Raw genomic sequence first — 17,450 nt, forward strand, 5'->3', positions numbered from 1 at the left:
TAAAAATAATCGTTTTGACAGTCAAAGATAAAATTTAGGATACCCATAAAATTTATCTTATTATGCATTTAGGTGTCGTTTGCAGTCAAAATAAAATTTAGGATATAATAAAATTTAAGACAAGAAAAAGTCAAATATAAAGGATGTAAATCGGATAAAATTATATTATGGGAGAAATGTCATAAATGATGGATATAATTTTTAACATTCATATTAAGAAAGTTATTTTTCTCGAATGATAAACTTATTAAATTAACAAAATCAATAAAATTAAAATTGTTTGATAAAAAAATTAAGCAAATGAAAAATATATTTTAATGTATAAATAATATTTGAATTCTAATATAAGAAATTCATAATAGAAAGATAAGAAATTAGTTATTTTAATTTAATCTTATTTTTATTTATATATTCGAAATTAATTTAATTTTAAAATATAGATTCAACATATTTATTACATATTTTAGGTATTTTAGTATTTTTGGTATATTAATATATTGTACTATTTAATAAAATTTTATTAGAGAGTGATGGAAAGAGAAGAAAGAATAACAAAGAAATTATTAGAAAAAGAGTGGAAAAAAAAAGCAAATAAAAATAAATAGGCAAAAGTGTTGCGAGAGAGTTTCACTATTTTCATTTGTAAAAATTTTTGTTCATTTATACTAACATGTTATTTATACCAAACAATGTACATAATTTGATGTAAATATATCCGATTGCAATTATCAAACAATTAATATGATATAATAAAATCTATAAATTTTATATCTTATTATATCCAATATTATTCTTATTAGAAATTCAGAAAAACAAATGTAGCATAAATAGACCTAAAATCACAAGATGGCTAAAGAACCACCATATGGCTAAAAATTGTCCGATTTCTCTATCTTCTTTTCTAGTTTAAGGAGACATTGACTTTGGTTTTTAGCATTGTCGAATGAAGAAAAATAGTGGACTGTAGCTTTGCAGTTCACTTGCGATGAGAGCAGTGGTGATGAGAGAGGAGCACGATTTGATTCGAACGCTTGCATTGAGAGCAACGGCGATTGAAGAGGGAAGGGTACAAAGGCTTCGACTTGCTACAGGAACTGGAAATTGCTTAGGCGATTCCAAATGTGGAGTCAAGCTACCTACAAGCCAGAGATCAGCTAAAACAGGAGAGAAGAGAAGAGTACAATCCCGGTTTGTCATTTTTGAGTGTCTTCTCAATTAAGCCTCAGCATCTCATTTACTCTTAGAAGACCAAACGAGTTGAAATACGAGTCATTCAAGTGACCCATCATGACCCGCTGTATTGGGCCTTGTCTTTTTCGTTAATTCATTATGCCTTATTCTGTCGCCAAACGAGTTACCCCCTCGAGGCGGGTTCCCTTGAACACGAGTCGCAATCAGGGGTTTCGGCTCTAGTGGAAATTGGACTTCGGCAACTTGAATCACGGCCTCATCAGCAGGCCAATACGATCAAGAAAGCGATCCGACGGCCACTGTGTTGTCATCGAGATGGAGACAAGTTTAGAATCATTTTTTCCGCCGTATCTCCCAGTTCCAGTGAAGAAGGCGTTGGAGATTCACGATCGATTTTCGTACGTCCGATGTTCTTGTCTTCGTTCGATTCCTGCTTACCCCCCAGTGGAGACGCTTGCGAGGACCTTTCTTTCCACAAAAAAGGACGAGCGAGCGTTCCCCGAAGTCCAAGCAGCGGGTCGTGCACTTCGGAGCGACTCGGGTTCGGATAGTCCAAAAATATCCAGTTTCTTGAAAATCACCCGCTCTTTATGAAATTACCAGTGGATGCTTGTTTCCTGCTAGCTAGGTAACTTGGGATGAAAGTGATCATATGAATTAAATGAATGACTACTACTATAAAAAAATCACAAATTATGCCTATTGTACATTAACATCTCGAATTTTTAAAACTTACTGATTGTGATGCAAATATCCCAAAGTTTTTTTCTTTTTGGTTTTTCGTCATAAAAAAACCCGAATTTATACCGGTATGACAAATATACGTTGTATGGAGCTAATATAGAGGGCATATATGATTTGTTTTGTGATACGAAAAAAAAAATGTGGGTATTTGTGTCGCTGTGAACAACTTAGGAAAGATCTTCTTTCTACAAAAAAGGACAAGTCAACGGTTCCCCAAGTCCAAGTAGCGTGTCGTGTCATTCGAATTGTCCAAAAATATACAGCTGCCTGAAAGTAACCCGCTCTTTATTAAAAAAAAAAAAAAAAACCAATAGTAATTTGTTTTATGCTGGCTATGTAACTTGGGACAAACACGATATTTTGAATTAAATAAAAAAAAATCTCAAATTATGATTATTGTGATATAAATACTCCAGTTTTTCCGTGATACAAGAAAATTGGGGATATTTGCGTTAAAGTTGGCAACTTTCTGATTTTTGTGACATAAAAAAAGTTGGGAATATTTATATCATAGTGAAAATAATTTAGGTTTTTCATGGTATTGTTTTTGAGTTTTTATGGTATTTGCCCATAAATGAAAGAATTGTAAAAATTTCGCAAAAATAATATAACTATAGAAGAATTGGAAAAACTCTGGTGTGTGTATATATATATTTGTTGTTTTTCTTCGTTTGGCCGCATGTTGATGGAATGCATCTTTGGTACGTTGTGACTACTCTCTCGCCTCACTTCAGACAATTTATTAGTCTAAAATCTCAAGTGAATGTCGATTAAAGCCGTACGATTACCCTGTAATTACCAAAGGCATAGATAGCACCGTAAGTTACATCAAACACGAAGCGAACGCAAAATGACGGGCCAAAATCCAATTTTTTTTAAACCACCCGATTCATTCCCTAGATTCACATTAGATACTAAAAAAAGTGTGTGGGTTTGACGATCTTGAGCCGTCCGCATCGACGAATTCGATAGATCGAAGAAAGCCTAAGGCAATCTATCAACACAGTTGCAACCACAAGTTTCGATGCCCCCCATGTCGTTTGGGTCAAGCATCCGATCAATATGCTTCGAGGGATTGTCAGTCTTTTCGGCATGATGGATTTTTTTTTTTTTAACAAGTGTCAAACTGAAAAATCTGTGATTTTTTAAGGTTTGAACTAATCTCATCTAATCTCTCAATAGAACATTTCTACATATTTCAGCGGTGCAGGAGAAATCGACCGTTGCGATTGATCTAAAAGATTGGATAAGTCAAAACTCACGAGAAACCAAATTAGCTTTTCGATGGCCATTAAATTTTTCACTGTCATCTGATGACAGAGATTTCAAACTCATCGACTCACAAAATTGAAGTGAGTCTCGACATAAATTTGAACAACCGAATGAACATATTCCAGATGTGAGTCTGAACTTGAATCTGAACAAACGAATGAATATATTTAGGAAGTGAATTTGAACATTAATTTGAACAAATGAAAGAAATATACTCAGGAAGTGAGTATGAACACGAATCAAATGAAAACAACCAACGAATATAAGGTGGATATTACCAATAACGTGACATATGAAGTTACAAATATAACACACCAAGTTTAGATTCATTATTTTTATATACAACATCTCACCACACCTTAGAAAATCGATCGAACACCATTTAAGCATGTATGAAATCAATAAGATAAATCAAATAATCACAAAACTTCCACACTATTATTCTACAGAGATCAACCAACCAAGTTAAGTGTTAAGTAGATTAAACTAACTTAATATCTAGAGTTTTCACTTACCTTGAAAGTGACTTCGGACTCGGAGCTTTTAATCACCTTTAAGCAAACTAAACAAAACCGAAAATCAGCAATGTTTAATTTTAAAAACGGTAGAATCTATTGGTATGAAGTAGTGAAATTAAATGATTTACCTCGTTTAGACTCAAAAGGTTGAGACATAAACTTTGATTAATTCGAGTATTTGATTAATTTGAGTGTGGGAACTCTGTTTTCATTTGTGGGTTTTTGAAGATGAAAGCTTGAAGAAGTGAGTGGGTGGTTGAAAGTTAATGAAGTGGGATCTCTACTTTTGGAAAGCCAAAGCTTGCCATGGTTTTCCTTATATGACCAAGGCAAGAAAATATTTAAAGAGTTCTCAAGAGTAATGATTTATTTAAAAGAAATTTTAAACTTTACCTAAAACGTAAGTGCTTCAATCAATAAGCTTCAAATGACTCCTATGAGGCTTAGCTAGGATACACTTAGCCCAAAATATATAGTCACAAGAAGATACTTTAATAGAAATGAAGATGAGGTCCTCTTCTTTTACCAAGTATGTGCATGAATCACCAATGCATTAATTGATGAAATTATGCATGATGTCAAAGCTACCGAGTTCAATGTCTCAAACCAAAGTATAGGTGTAAAATTTTTGAGTCCACTAAAGTCATCAATGAAAGACATTAAAAATTAGAAAAATTTCAATTCCATACATTTGAATCATAGATTTGAATCTTGAATATCATTAAATATGAATTTTAGAGCACACTGGCCCTACTCTATAAATAAATATGGTGACGAGTTAAGTATCGTTGTCCTACACCATTAGTGTACATGTCGGAATCTATCAACTTAACGTTAACATCTTAGACTCTTAGAGATTTGGTTGTGGAAATTAACCTTAAATATTATTACCGAATCATGGGAATTTCTGAATGTCACAATTTGTGTCATACTATTCAAGTTTAGGGTTTTAAGTGATGCAAAAAAAGTTTGTGATATTTATATTATATTGGGTATTATTTGAGGTTTTTTGGTAATATTTGCCCCTAAATGAAAGTTCGTGAAAAGTTCGCAGAAAGAATATAGCGGTAGAAGAACTGAAAAAACTTTGGTGAATATTCTTTCTTTTTTTGTTTTCCTTCTTTTGGCCGCAGGTTGATGAAGTCATCTCTGTTACGTTGTGACAATGATCTAGCCTCACTCTAGACAATTGATTAGTCCAAAATCTCAAATGAATGTTGATTAAAGCCATGCCATTAATCTGCAAGTCACTTCAATCACGAAACGAACAAAACGCAAGGCCAAAATGCAAATATTTTAACCCACCTGATTTATTCCCCAAATTCACATTAGATTACTGTAAACATGGGAACCGCATGAATTTGACGATCTCGAGCAGTCCAAATTAACGAATTTAATCGACCAAAAAGAGTACGCTCCTATGTGGTTTGAGTCGCGCATCTGATCAATGTGCTCAAAGGGATCATCAGTCTTTGCGGTGGGACCGAATTTTTTTCTTTTTAAATGAGTGTCAAACTGAAATAAAATCTGCGACTTTTTGAGCATTGAACTAATCTAATCTAATCTAATGCAATCTCGAGTCAAGATGGAGCATTTCTGGAGATTTTACCCGCGCATGGGAGAAACCGACCGTTGCGATTTGGTATGAAGGAACGGGCGGGTTGAAACTCACATGTCACCAGCAAGAAACGCCGTCAAAATCCGTCCTTTTCGGACAGTTCGTCGTTTCCGTCGTCTCAGTCTCATTTGAGGTAAGCAGGCCACGACGAGGTGTCCTTGTTGCGGTGGGAACGCCGGAAGTAGAAATGGTAAACCTACCGAAGTGAACTGGATGGAGAGACAAGCGAGTTTTGGCAAGTAGCAGGTCGAAAAGCTCTTTAAATTCGCCGTGTTTGTTTCGCATTGATCCGACGCTCTGATCATCGTCGTAGAAGTCAGGCGGAAAATGGTCCTCGGCAAAGACGAATCAGAGATGGCGGAGAGAAGCGACCGCTCGTTGTCGGAGGACGAGAACCAGATGAATCCGGATTCCGAGGCAGAGAAGAAGAGGGGTGGGAGCCGGAGCCAGAGTGGGGAGGACGAGAGCAACGGCCTGTCAGTGGAGAGGAATTTCGAGGGCCAGGCAGTGCCGTCGTGGGGGAGGCAGCTGACGTTCAGGGCGTTTGCGGTGAGCTTCATACTGAGCATCGTGTTCGCCTTCATCACCATGAAGCTGAACCTCACGGTGGGCATTGTCCCATCGCTGAACGGCTCGGCGGGGCTCCTCGGGTTTCTCTTCGTCAAGACGTGGACCAAGGTCCTGGACAAGTCCGGGCTGCTCCAGGTCCCCTTCACGCGGCAGGAGAACACGGTGATCCAGACCTGCGTGGTGGCTTCCTCCGGCATCACTTTCAGCGGAACCTTGGCTCGTCTTTCACTCTTAGCTGCAGTTTGAGATACCGCGAACTGTGAAGTGCTCTGTTTTAGCAGTTAATGTCTGCTGACATGCTCTCTGTCACTTGTAATCGAAAAGGCTGGATTGTTTTATATGATATCTTCATATCTCTTCTCAAGCTGTAGAAGGAAAAAAACTGATTGAATGGAATGACAACAGAACCACTGGATCGTTATAAAAGGTTTTGTCTAATAATGCTTACATTTTGTTTCACTGTTTTGTACAATCTCTATTTCGGAATAAGTTACGTATAACAAACTGTACATTAACAATTTGCGCTCAAGACATCAAGAAACTTAAATGAGACAGACCTAAAAGTTTGCCCATTGATTTAATAGTCCCCTTTTATCTATATGACCTCTTTTGCACAGGAACACCCGTCGCTTAGAAAAATGTTAGTCTCATGGACTCTAAATGAACTGTACTGCATATGCACAGATGACATGTAGGAGGGTTGTTTCTATATAAACAACACAAAGTAGGGTATTTGGTCATAACCATATTGAATAGTCAGCGCACCAATTTCATGTGCATATCTGAGGTCATGTGTTTCTTGGAACATATTCTGTGATAACCAATGCCAATGAGCTCAAGGGGCATGCAGGGATAATGCTCATTTAGTCCTTCGAAGTTATCATTCAGAATATGGATGCAACTATGCAAAAATGAAGGAACCTCCCCTAAGTTTGAGTGCATGCTCGTTTGCTAACAATCTCCAAATAAAATCAGTTGCCGATAGCGAATTTACCTATTTATTGTCACCACTGCTTCCTTTCCTTTTGGGCCAGACCACTGCTTGTTCAATTCAATTCGTTTTCCCACTTTATTGTCATGGTTTACCGTTGTTTCAGTTGCTTGAAATGTATTTCAGCTGGAAAAGAAAGAAAAATATTTGACTGGAAAGTACTATAAACCTCTGCTTCTCTCAACAAAAAAAGATAAAAAGGCTCTCCTTCTGTTTCATATGGAACATTTATTAGACTAAAGTGGTCTGTCTTTAGTCATTGACCTCCCTTTATCACGTATTAGAATAAGGGCGACTTTCTATCCAATGATAATCTCTCTGAATTTGATTGAAGAAAGTAATTATAAGAGACGTAAACTTGCGTATTGTTTTTGGATGAGCAGGAGGTTTCGGGAGTTATCTCTTTGCAATGAGTGCACGAGTTGCTAGTCATTCAACGGTTCCGCTGAGCACTCATGTTTTCAAAAACCCATCACTGCCGTGGATGATTGGTTTTCTATTTGTTGTCAGTTTCCTAGGCCTCTTTGCTGTGGTGCCTCTCCGAAAGGTACTCTTTACATGTTGCATGTTTTTTTCTGTAGCACTTGCCCTTGAAAATGTCGTTCAAATTATAGTAATTGCCAATTAATCTCCACAGTACACTTCACTTGAAAAGATTCTCTTTGGCCATAAGGAATCAAACTGTGGGGGCTTCCATGTACTGTTTGAGTACTTCACCGACGCTTGCCCTTCTCTGGTTTCAGATTATGATTATTGACTTCAAGTTAACGTATCCTAGCGGCACGGCAACTGCTCATCTTATAAATGGTTTCCACACACCTGGAGGGGCCAAGCTAACTAAGTAAGACACTACAAGCTGGAAAGCCTTCTCATTTGTGTGTCAATATGTTGGTTCTCATCGGCTTTAATTTTTCTCCTGAAGGAAACAAGTGAAGGCATTGGGAAAGTTCTTCTCCTTCAGCTTCTTGTGGGGCTTTTTCCAATGGCTCGACAAAGCTGAAGATGGTTGTGGTTTTGCAAAGTTCCCTAGTTTGGGGCTTAAGGCTTTCCAAAACAGGTGCATAAGCTTAACAAACTTCCACTTTACACTCTGTGACTACTTTTGTGTTGTAAGCTGGCCTTTGCTTCGATGTCATGCACTTTAATAAGCAAAGCTATTAGCTGACTCTCTTACATGGATAACGTGAAGGTTTTACTTTGATTTCTCCGCAACATATGTTGGAGTTGGGATGATTTGCCCATACATTATAAATATCTCAGTGCTACTAGGAGGAACTCTATCCTGGGGTTTAATGTGGCCTCTAATAGAAACCAGAAAGGGACATTGGTATCCTGCAGAGGCAAGCCCAACCAGCATGCGCGGACTTCAAGGTTATAAGGCAAGTCAATATATACATGCAAATGTGCAAGTTTGTTTGTCTTTTATATATCCTCTAATCTTACAATACCAATTTGTCAGGTTTTCATTGCCATTGCCACGATATTGGGTGATGGGCTCTACAACTTCTTCAAGGTGTTTGGCCGAACGCTCTTTGACTTGTACCATCATCTCATGTCCTCCCCTTTGCGAATGGTTCCTCTCTTGATAACCCTCAAGTGTCTTATGATGACCAACGACGGACACAGCTTTTCCTAAAAGATCAAATCCCTACATGGTTTGCAGTTGCAGGGTATGTCACAATAGCAGCCATATCCACAGCTACTCTTCCGCACATATTCCCCCAACTCAAATGGTATTACATTTTAGTCATCTATCTCTTCGCTCCAACCTTGGGTTTCTGCAATGCCTATGGTTGTGGGCTCACCGACTGGTCTCTTGCCTCGACTTATGGGAAGCTTGCCATCTTCGTGATTGGGGCATGGGTCGGTGCCTCACATGGTGGAATTCTTGCTGGTTTAGCCGCATGTGGAGTCATGGTGAATATTGTATCTACAGCCTCGGACCTGATTCAGGACTTCAAGACAGGCTATCTGACTTGGCTTCACCGCGGTCCATGTTTGTGAGTCAGGTGATCGGTATTGCCATGGGCTGCGTTATCTCTCCCTGCATCTTTTGGCTTTTTTACAAGGCCTTTAGGGATCTTGGACTCCTAGGAAGTGAATATCCTGTCCCCTACGGAACTGTTTATCGCAGGATGGCCGAACTTGGGGTGGAAGGCTTCTCTTCCTTGCCCAAACACTGCCTCACGCTCTGCTACGGTTTTTTTGCGGCGGCCATGATCATAAATGGGTTTAGGGACTTAGTTGGTAAGAAGTGGGCCTGTTTCATCCCGCTGCCAATGGCTATGGCAATACCCTTCTACATAGGGCCATACTTTGCCATTGATATGTGCGTTGGTAGCTTAATCCTGTTCATCTGGGAGAAAACCAACAAAGCCAAGGCCGACGCATTTGGGCCAGCGGTAGCCTCAGGTCTGATTTGTGGGGATGGCATATGGACATTGGCTAGCTCAATACTCGCTGTCGTAGGGGTTAATCCACCAATTTGCATGAAGTTCCTATCAAGAGCCACAAACAAGACAGTTGATGCCTTCCTGGGATCTTAGTCCTGCAGTTTAGACTCATGAAGATGGCGTGAAATCTCAAGCACGTTGCAGTCTCTAGATGGACATCATGATCTGCTCTATCTTCCTGTTTTTCCTGCAATCTTCCAAAATCCCAGTGAAGCAGTCGTAGCAGCTAGGAGCTGCGAAATTGCTCTTGTATGTAACCCAACTGTCTTTGGTGCTTCTCTTCATGCCTTACAGAATCCACATTTCTGGCAGTAGCCAATTATAATTTTCACGTATTACCATTGACAAAATGAAACTTTAGGGAAGATTGAACTGCTACTACCCTCTTTTTTTCTTGGAATAGTTGAATACACATTGTCCCCAGACGGTAGGAAATATTAGTCTGTGTCTGCCAATGGTCAAATTCTAGTTTTTAGTCTTCGAATATGAGAAAAAAAATGACTCTGGGTGCTACCGTCGTAAACTAAATTAAAAAAATTACTTAAGTGCAATTAAGAATGATGTAGTTTTAAAATTTTCCGATTTCTCTATATTCTTGTCTAGTTAAAGGAGACAATGACTTAGGTTTTTAGTATCGTTGAATGAAGAAAAATAGTCGACCGTAACTTTGCGGTTCACTAGCGTTGAGAACAGCAGCGAGAGGGGAAGAGCAATGGCGATTGAAGAGGGAAGAGCACGAACGCCTTTACTTGCTGCAGGAACTGGAAATAGATCCGGCAATTCCAAATGCGAAAGCAAGCTACCTACAAGCGAGAGATCGGTGAAAATAGGAGAGGAGGAGCACAAACTCGGTTTTGATATTTTGAGTGTCTTCTCAATTAAGCCTCCGCATCTGCTTTTAGTCTTAGAAGACCAAGCGAGTTGAAATACGAGTCGTTTAAGCAACCCATCGTGACCCGTTGTATCGGACCTTGTCTTTTTCGTTAATTCATTCTGCCTTATTCTGTTGCCAAACGAGTTACCCCCTCGGTACGGGATTCCTTGAACATGAGTCTTGGACTTATGCCACTTGAATCACGGCCTCTTTTTATTAGGATCAGGATTCACAGGGGGTAACACGTAACCTTTGATCAGGATTCTCTTTTCCCTGACCGCTCGACCCTCTTGCAAGTCATGATGCAAAAACCCCTCTTGAAACCAGGACCATCTTTCCATTCCATCGATTCCGGCCTTAAGAGTGGTTTGGATAGTTAAAAAATTCCCTGTTTTCACATAGATCCGATTTCAGCAAGGTCAGAAATGTAAATCCCTCGACTTCTCGTCCCCATCAGCAGGCTATACGATCAAGAAAACGATACGACAGGACAGTCTCTGTTTGCATCGAGATGGAGATGGTTAAGAATCGTTCTGTACACTGAATCTCCCAGTTCCAATGAAGAAGGCATTGAAAATTCACGATCGATGTTCATACGTCCGCTGTTCTTGTCTTCGTTTGATTCTTGCTATATATCGGAACTGGACCCTCCGATGTCTCCACCAATGGAGACTCTCGCGAGGACCTTTCTTTCCAAAAAAATGGACCCTCCGCTGTTATTGTCTTCGTTCGATTCTTGCTATATATCGGAAATGGACCCTCCGATGTCTCTCCACCAATGGAGACTCTCGCGAGGACCTTTTTTTCCACATAAAGGACGAGTGAGTATTCCCCAAGGTCCAAGCAGCGTGTCGTGCACTTCGGAGAGAACCAAATTATGACTCGCGTTCGGATTGTCCAAAAACATCCAGCTGCCTGAAAATCACCTTCCGTTTTGAAAGTACCAGTCGTGGTTTGTTTTTTGCTGGCCAAGTAGCTTGGGATGAATGTGATTTTCTGAATAAAATGAACGATTACTACCATAAAAAAATCATAAATTATGTCAAGCCTGAATTTTTTAAACTTCTTGACGCAAATACCTTTGAGTTTTTTTAGCATCATGAAAAAAAAAACTGACACGGTGTGACGGATATACATTAGATGGAACTGAAATAGAGGGCATGTATGATTTTTTTTTGGTGATAAAAAAAAGTTATGAATATTTGTGTCACCATAGACAAGTTTAGAAATGACCGTCTTTCAGGCAAAAACGACGAGTGAATGGTTCCCCAAGCCCAAGTAGCGTGTCATGCCCTTCGAAGTGGACCAGATTATGACTCGTGCTTGGATTATCAAAAAATATCTAGCTGCCTGAAAATCACTTGCTCTTTTTAAATTATGCTAATGGTTGTTTGTTCTCTGTTGGCTATGTAATTTGGGGCGAATGCAATGTTTTGAATTAAATGAATGATTACTATAAGAAAAAAATATCAAAATATGATCACCGTGACATAAATACTCCAATTTCCATCATAAAAAACCTTGAAGTGACAAATATACCTTGGATGGAATCAAAATAGAAGATATATATATAATTTTTCTCGTGATACAAAAAAAGTTGGGGTATTTACATTATAATGAACAAGTTTAGAATTTTTGTGATGTCAAAAAAGTTAAGAGTATTTATGTTACAATGACTATAGTTTAGGTTTCTTTGTTGTGTTTACCTTTAAATGAAAGAATCATGAAAATTGCGCAAAAAGAATAGGGTTAATACCCTAAAAAACCCCAAACTGGTACATCTGTGACATATTTACCTTAAACTATTTTTTTACCATGAAAAACCCCAAACTGGTACACTTGTGACAAATTTACCCCGACTGACCATAAAAAACCATAAACTAATACATTTATGACAAATTTACCCCAAACTAATTTATTCGACCGCAAAAAATCCTAAATTGGTAAATTTGTGATAAATATACCATCCGCTAAATTGGATTAATATCACAAAAAAATCAAAAAAATTGTAAATTGTGACAAATAGAGCGTAAAATCTCAAATTGGTATACCAGTCAATTGTCACGTGTCATTTGACTTAATAATTTGACAATAAATTTAATGAAAACTAACAAAGGGTAAATTTGTCAAAAGTGTACCGGTTTGGGGTAAATTTGTCAAAGGCATACTAGTTTAGGGTTTTTGGTGGTCAAAAAAATAGTTTGGGGTAAATTTGTCACCAGTGTACCAGTTTAGGGTTTTTCAGGGTATTAACCCAAAAGAATATGGCAACAGAAGAATTCAAAAAACTTTGGTGTATATTCTTTTGGTTGTTTTTCTTCTTTTGGCTGCATGTTGATGGCATATGTGCTTGGTCCGAAGTGACAAGTCTCTTGCCTCACTCCACAAAATTGATTAGTCCAAAATCTCAAATGAATGTCGATTAAAGCTCCGTGATTCATTCCCCAGATTCGCATTAGATACTAAAAATGGTGGAACCATGTGTGTTTGACGATCTTGAGCCATCCGCATCAACGAATTCGATTGGTTGAAGAGAGCCTAAGGTTATCTATCAATGCAGTTGCGACGACAAGTTTCGATGCCCCTCATGTCATTCGGGTCATGCATCCGATCGGTGTGCTTAAGGGGTCGTTAGTCTTTCCGGCATGATTGATCTTCTTCTTTTTTTCTTTTTAACGAGTGTTGAATTGAAATAAAATCTGCGATTTTTTGAGCATCGAATCTCTCGATAGAGCATTTCTAGAAATTGACCCATGCAGGGGATATCGACCATTGCGATTGGTATAAAGGATTGGGTGAGTTGAAACTCACAAGAGACCAATTTTTTTTTTTCAATGGCCATGATTCTTTTCGCTGCCATCGAACGACAGAGTGTTCAACTCATTGACTCACAAAATCGAAGTGAGTTTGGACGTAAATCTGAACAACTAAATGAACATATTTAGAATGTGAGTATGAATGTGAATTTAAACAAATAAATGAATATAGTTAGGAAGTGAGTCCGAATAAATGACAGAAGTGGAACTATTATTGCATACCAAGACTACATAGATCAACCAACCAAGTTAAAAGTATTAAGTAGATTAAATTAACTTAATGTGTAAAATTTTCACTTACCTTGAAATTGACTTCAGACTCAGAGCTTTAAATCACCCCTAAGCAAAATAAACAAAACTGAAATTCAACAATGCTTAATTTTAAAACGAAAAAAGTTGGTGGGAAGCAATGAAAACTCAAAAGGTTGAAACGGAAACTTTAATTAATTTGTGGGATCTCTGTTTCCATTTGTGGGTTTTTGAAAACAAAAGCTTGAAGAAGTGAGTGGGTGATCCAATATTAATGAAGTGAAACCTCTACTTTTGAAAGTCGAAAGCTTGCCATGGTTTTGTTGATACAACTAAGGCAAGAAAAATTTTAAAGTGTTCTCGATAGTTATCACAAAGTGTAATGATTAATCAAGGTTAAAAGAAATTTTGAACTTTGGGTAAAAGGTGAGTGCTATAATGAATGAGCTTCAAATTACTCCTATAAGGTTAGCTAGGATACACTTGCCCAAAATAACTAACCAAAAACCAAAAATCACCAATGGTTAATTTTAAAAATGAAAGAATCTATTGTTAAGAAGTATTGAAATTAAAAGATTTACCTCGTTCATACTCAAAAGGTTGAGATAGAAACTTTGATTAATTCGAGTATGGGACATCTGTTTCTACTAGTGGGTTTTCAAAAATGAAAACTTGAAGAAGTGAGTGGGTGGTTGAAAGTTAATGAAGTGGAACCTCTACTTTTGGAAAGCGAACGTCTGTGTTAGTTTTCCTCATATAATCAAGGCAAGAAATTTTTTAAAGAGTTCTCAATAGTTGTCAAGAAAAAGCAATGATTAATCAAGGTTAAAAGAAATTTTAAACTTTGGCTAAAAGGTGAGTGCTTCAATGAATGAGGACATATAACCCCTATAAGGTTAGCTAGGATACACTTGGCCTAAAAGAACTAAGCAAAACCGAAAATCAACAATGTGTAATTTTAAAAACGACAGAATCTGTTGGTAGGAAGTGGTGAAATTAAAGATTTACCTTGTCTAGACTCAAGAGATTGAGATAGAAACTTTGATTAATTCAAGTATGGGACCTCTGTTTCTACTTGTAGGTTTTTGAAAACGAAAGGGAAAAAGTGAATGGGTGATTGAAAGTTGAAGTGGAATCTCTACTTTGGGAAAGGAAATGCTTGTCATGGTTTTCCTCATACGATAAGGGCAAGAAAATTTTTAAAGAGTTCTCAATAGTTATCAAGAAAGACTAATGATTAATCAAGGTTAAAAGAAATTTAAACTTTGGCTAAAAGGCGAGTGCTTCAATGAATGAGCTTCAAATGACCCCAATAAGGTTAGCTAGGATACACTTGGCCCAAAAGAACTAAACAAAATCGAAAATCAACAATGTTTAATTTTAAAAATTCAACAATGTTTAATTTTAAAAACGACAAAATCTATTGGTAGGAAGTAGTGAAATTAAATGACTTACCTTGTTCAGATTCAAAAGGTTGAGACAGTAACTTTGATTAATTTGAGTGTGGGACCTTCGTTTTTATTCGTGGGTTTTTTACGGCGAAAGCTTGAAGAAGTTAGTGGGTGGTTGAAAGTTCATCAAGTGGAATCTCTACTTTTGGAAAGCGCACGCTTGTCATGGTTTTCCTCATATGACCAAGGCAAGAAATTTTTTAAAGAGTTCTCAATAGTTATCAAAAAAGAGTAATGATTAATCAAGGTCAAAAGAAATTTTAAACTTTGGCCAAAAGGCGAGTGCTTCAATGAATGAGTTTCCAATGACCCCAATAAGGTTAGCTAGGATACACTTGGCCCAAAAGAACTAAACAAAATCGAAAACCAACAATGTTTAATTTTAAAAATGACAAAATCTATTGGCAAAAGTATGAAATTAAAAGATTTACCTCGTTCAGACTTAAAAGGAAAAATTAAAGAAGTGAGTTGGTGGTTAAAAGTTAATGAAGTGGAACCTCTACTTCTGGAAAGCAAAAGCTTGCCATGGTTTTCCTCATACGAACAAGGCGATAAAATTTTAACCACCAACTCACTTCATTAACTTTTAACCACCAACTCACTTCTTGTAGAGAAAGAGTAATGATTGATTAAGGTTAAAAGAAATTTTAAACTTTAGCTAAAAGGTAAGTGCTTTAATGAATGAGCTTCAAATGACTCCTATGTGGCTAGCTAGGATACACTTAGCTCAAAAGAATTAGTCACGAGAAAATATTTTAATGGAAATCAAGATGAGGTCCTCGGCCAAGTATGCGCAAGAATCACCAACGCATCAATGAACTAGAGTTAAAATTAATGATATTATGCATGATGTCAAAGCTACCCAGTTCAATATCTCAAACCAAAGTACAGCTATAAAATATTTTTAGTCCACTAAAATCATCAATGAAAGACATTAAAAATTAGGAAAAATCTCAATTCAATATATTTGAATTTTAAATATCATCAAATGTGAATTTCAAAACATATCGGCCCTATTCCATAAATAATACGGTGACGAGTTAAGTATTGCCATATTACACCACTAATGTACGCAGCGAAATCTATCAACTTAATGGAAATCTAGTTATGGAAATTAATCTTAAATATTATAATCGAATCATGAGAATTTCCGGATGTCACAATGTGTGTCACATTGTTCAAGTTTATGGTTTTTGGCAATACAAAAAAAGTTCAGGATATTTATGTCAAAGTGAGTATAATTTGAGTTTTTTTTTTTTGGCGGTATTTTTCTGTAAATGAAAGAATTGTGAAATCTTTTGCAAAAAAGAATATAACGTTAGGAGAATTGAAAAAACTTTGGTGTATCTTCTTTTCTTTCTTTCTTTCTTTCTTTGTAGCCTCCCTCTAGACAATTGACTATTCCAAACTCTCAAACGATTGTTTGATTAAAGCCCTGTGATTACCCTACAAGTTAACATCAATCACGAAACGAACATAGCAAAAGGCCAAAATGCAGATATTTTAACCCACCCGATTCATTCCCCAGATTTTCATTAGATTACTATAAACGCGGGAACCGTGTGGATTTGATGATCTTGAGCCGTCCAAATCGATGAATTCGATCGACCAAAGAGAGTATGCTCCCCATGTCGTACAGGTTGGGTGTCCGGTCAATGTGCTCAAAGGGATCGTCAGTCTTTGCAGCGCAACCTTTTTTTTTCTTTAACGAGCGTCGTACTGAAATATTCACAATTTTTTTAGCATCAAACTAGTCTAATCTAATCTAAACTCTCAATGGAGCGTTTCTAGATATTTTACCCACGCGGGAGAAAGTGACCGTTGCGATTGGCCTCCAGGAGTGGGCGGGTCGAAACTCCCAAAGTTGTACTCATCATCCAGTCAGCAGCAAGAAACGCCGTTAAAATCCGTCCTTCTCAGGCCGTTCGTCATTTCCGTCGTCTCGGCCTCATTTGAGGTAAGCAGGCCACGACGGGGAGTCGCTGCAAGCTTTTAGCGTGTCATGCCCTTCGAAGCAAACTGGAGTAAGACTCGTGTTTGGACTGTTCAAAAATATACAGCTGCTTGAAAATAACCTGCTCTTTATTAAAAAAAAAAAAAACCAATAGTAATCTGTTTTTAGCTGGCAATGTAACTTGGGACAAATGTGATATTTTGTATTAAATGAATGATTACTACTACAAAAAATCTCAAATTATGATTATTGTGATATAAATACTTCAATTTTTTCGTGATACAAGAAAATTGGGGATATTTGTGTTAAAGTTGGCAACTTTACGATTTTTGTGACATAAAAAAAGTTTGGGATATATATATCATAGTGAAAATAATTTAGGTTTTTTCATGGTATTTTTTTTATAGTTTTTATGGTATTTTCCCTTAAATAAAAAAATTGTAAAAATTTCGCGAAAAGAATATAACTATAGAAGAATTGGAAAAACTTTGGTGTATACTATATATATATTTAAGTAGATTAAGCCAACTTAATATCTAGAGTTTTCGCTTACCTTGAAAGTGACTTCAGACTCGGAGCTTTAAATCACCTTTAAGCAAACTAAACAAAACCGAAAATCAACAATGTTTAATTTTAAAAATGGTAGAATCTGTTGGCATGAAGTAGTGAAATTAAATGACTTATCTCATTCAGACTTAAAAGGTTGAGACAAAAACTTTGATTAATTCAAGTATTTGATTAATTTGAGT

At 37.1% G+C, this 17,450-nt stretch overlaps 1 pseudogene; it reads left to right on the forward strand.

The window, feature by feature from the left end:
• The first annotated feature begins 5,495 nt into the window (after nt 1-5,495).
• Nucleotides 5,496-9,701, forward strand: LOC104427665 (annotated as a pseudogene).
• The last annotated feature ends 7,749 nt before the right edge of the window (nt 9,702-17,450 follow it).

This window comes from Eucalyptus grandis, chromosome 11, assembly GCF_016545825.1.
Source record: "Eucalyptus grandis isolate ANBG69807.140 chromosome 11, ASM1654582v1, whole genome shotgun sequence".
In the NCBI taxonomy this organism is placed as follows: Eukaryota; Viridiplantae; Streptophyta; class Magnoliopsida; order Myrtales; family Myrtaceae; genus Eucalyptus; species Eucalyptus grandis.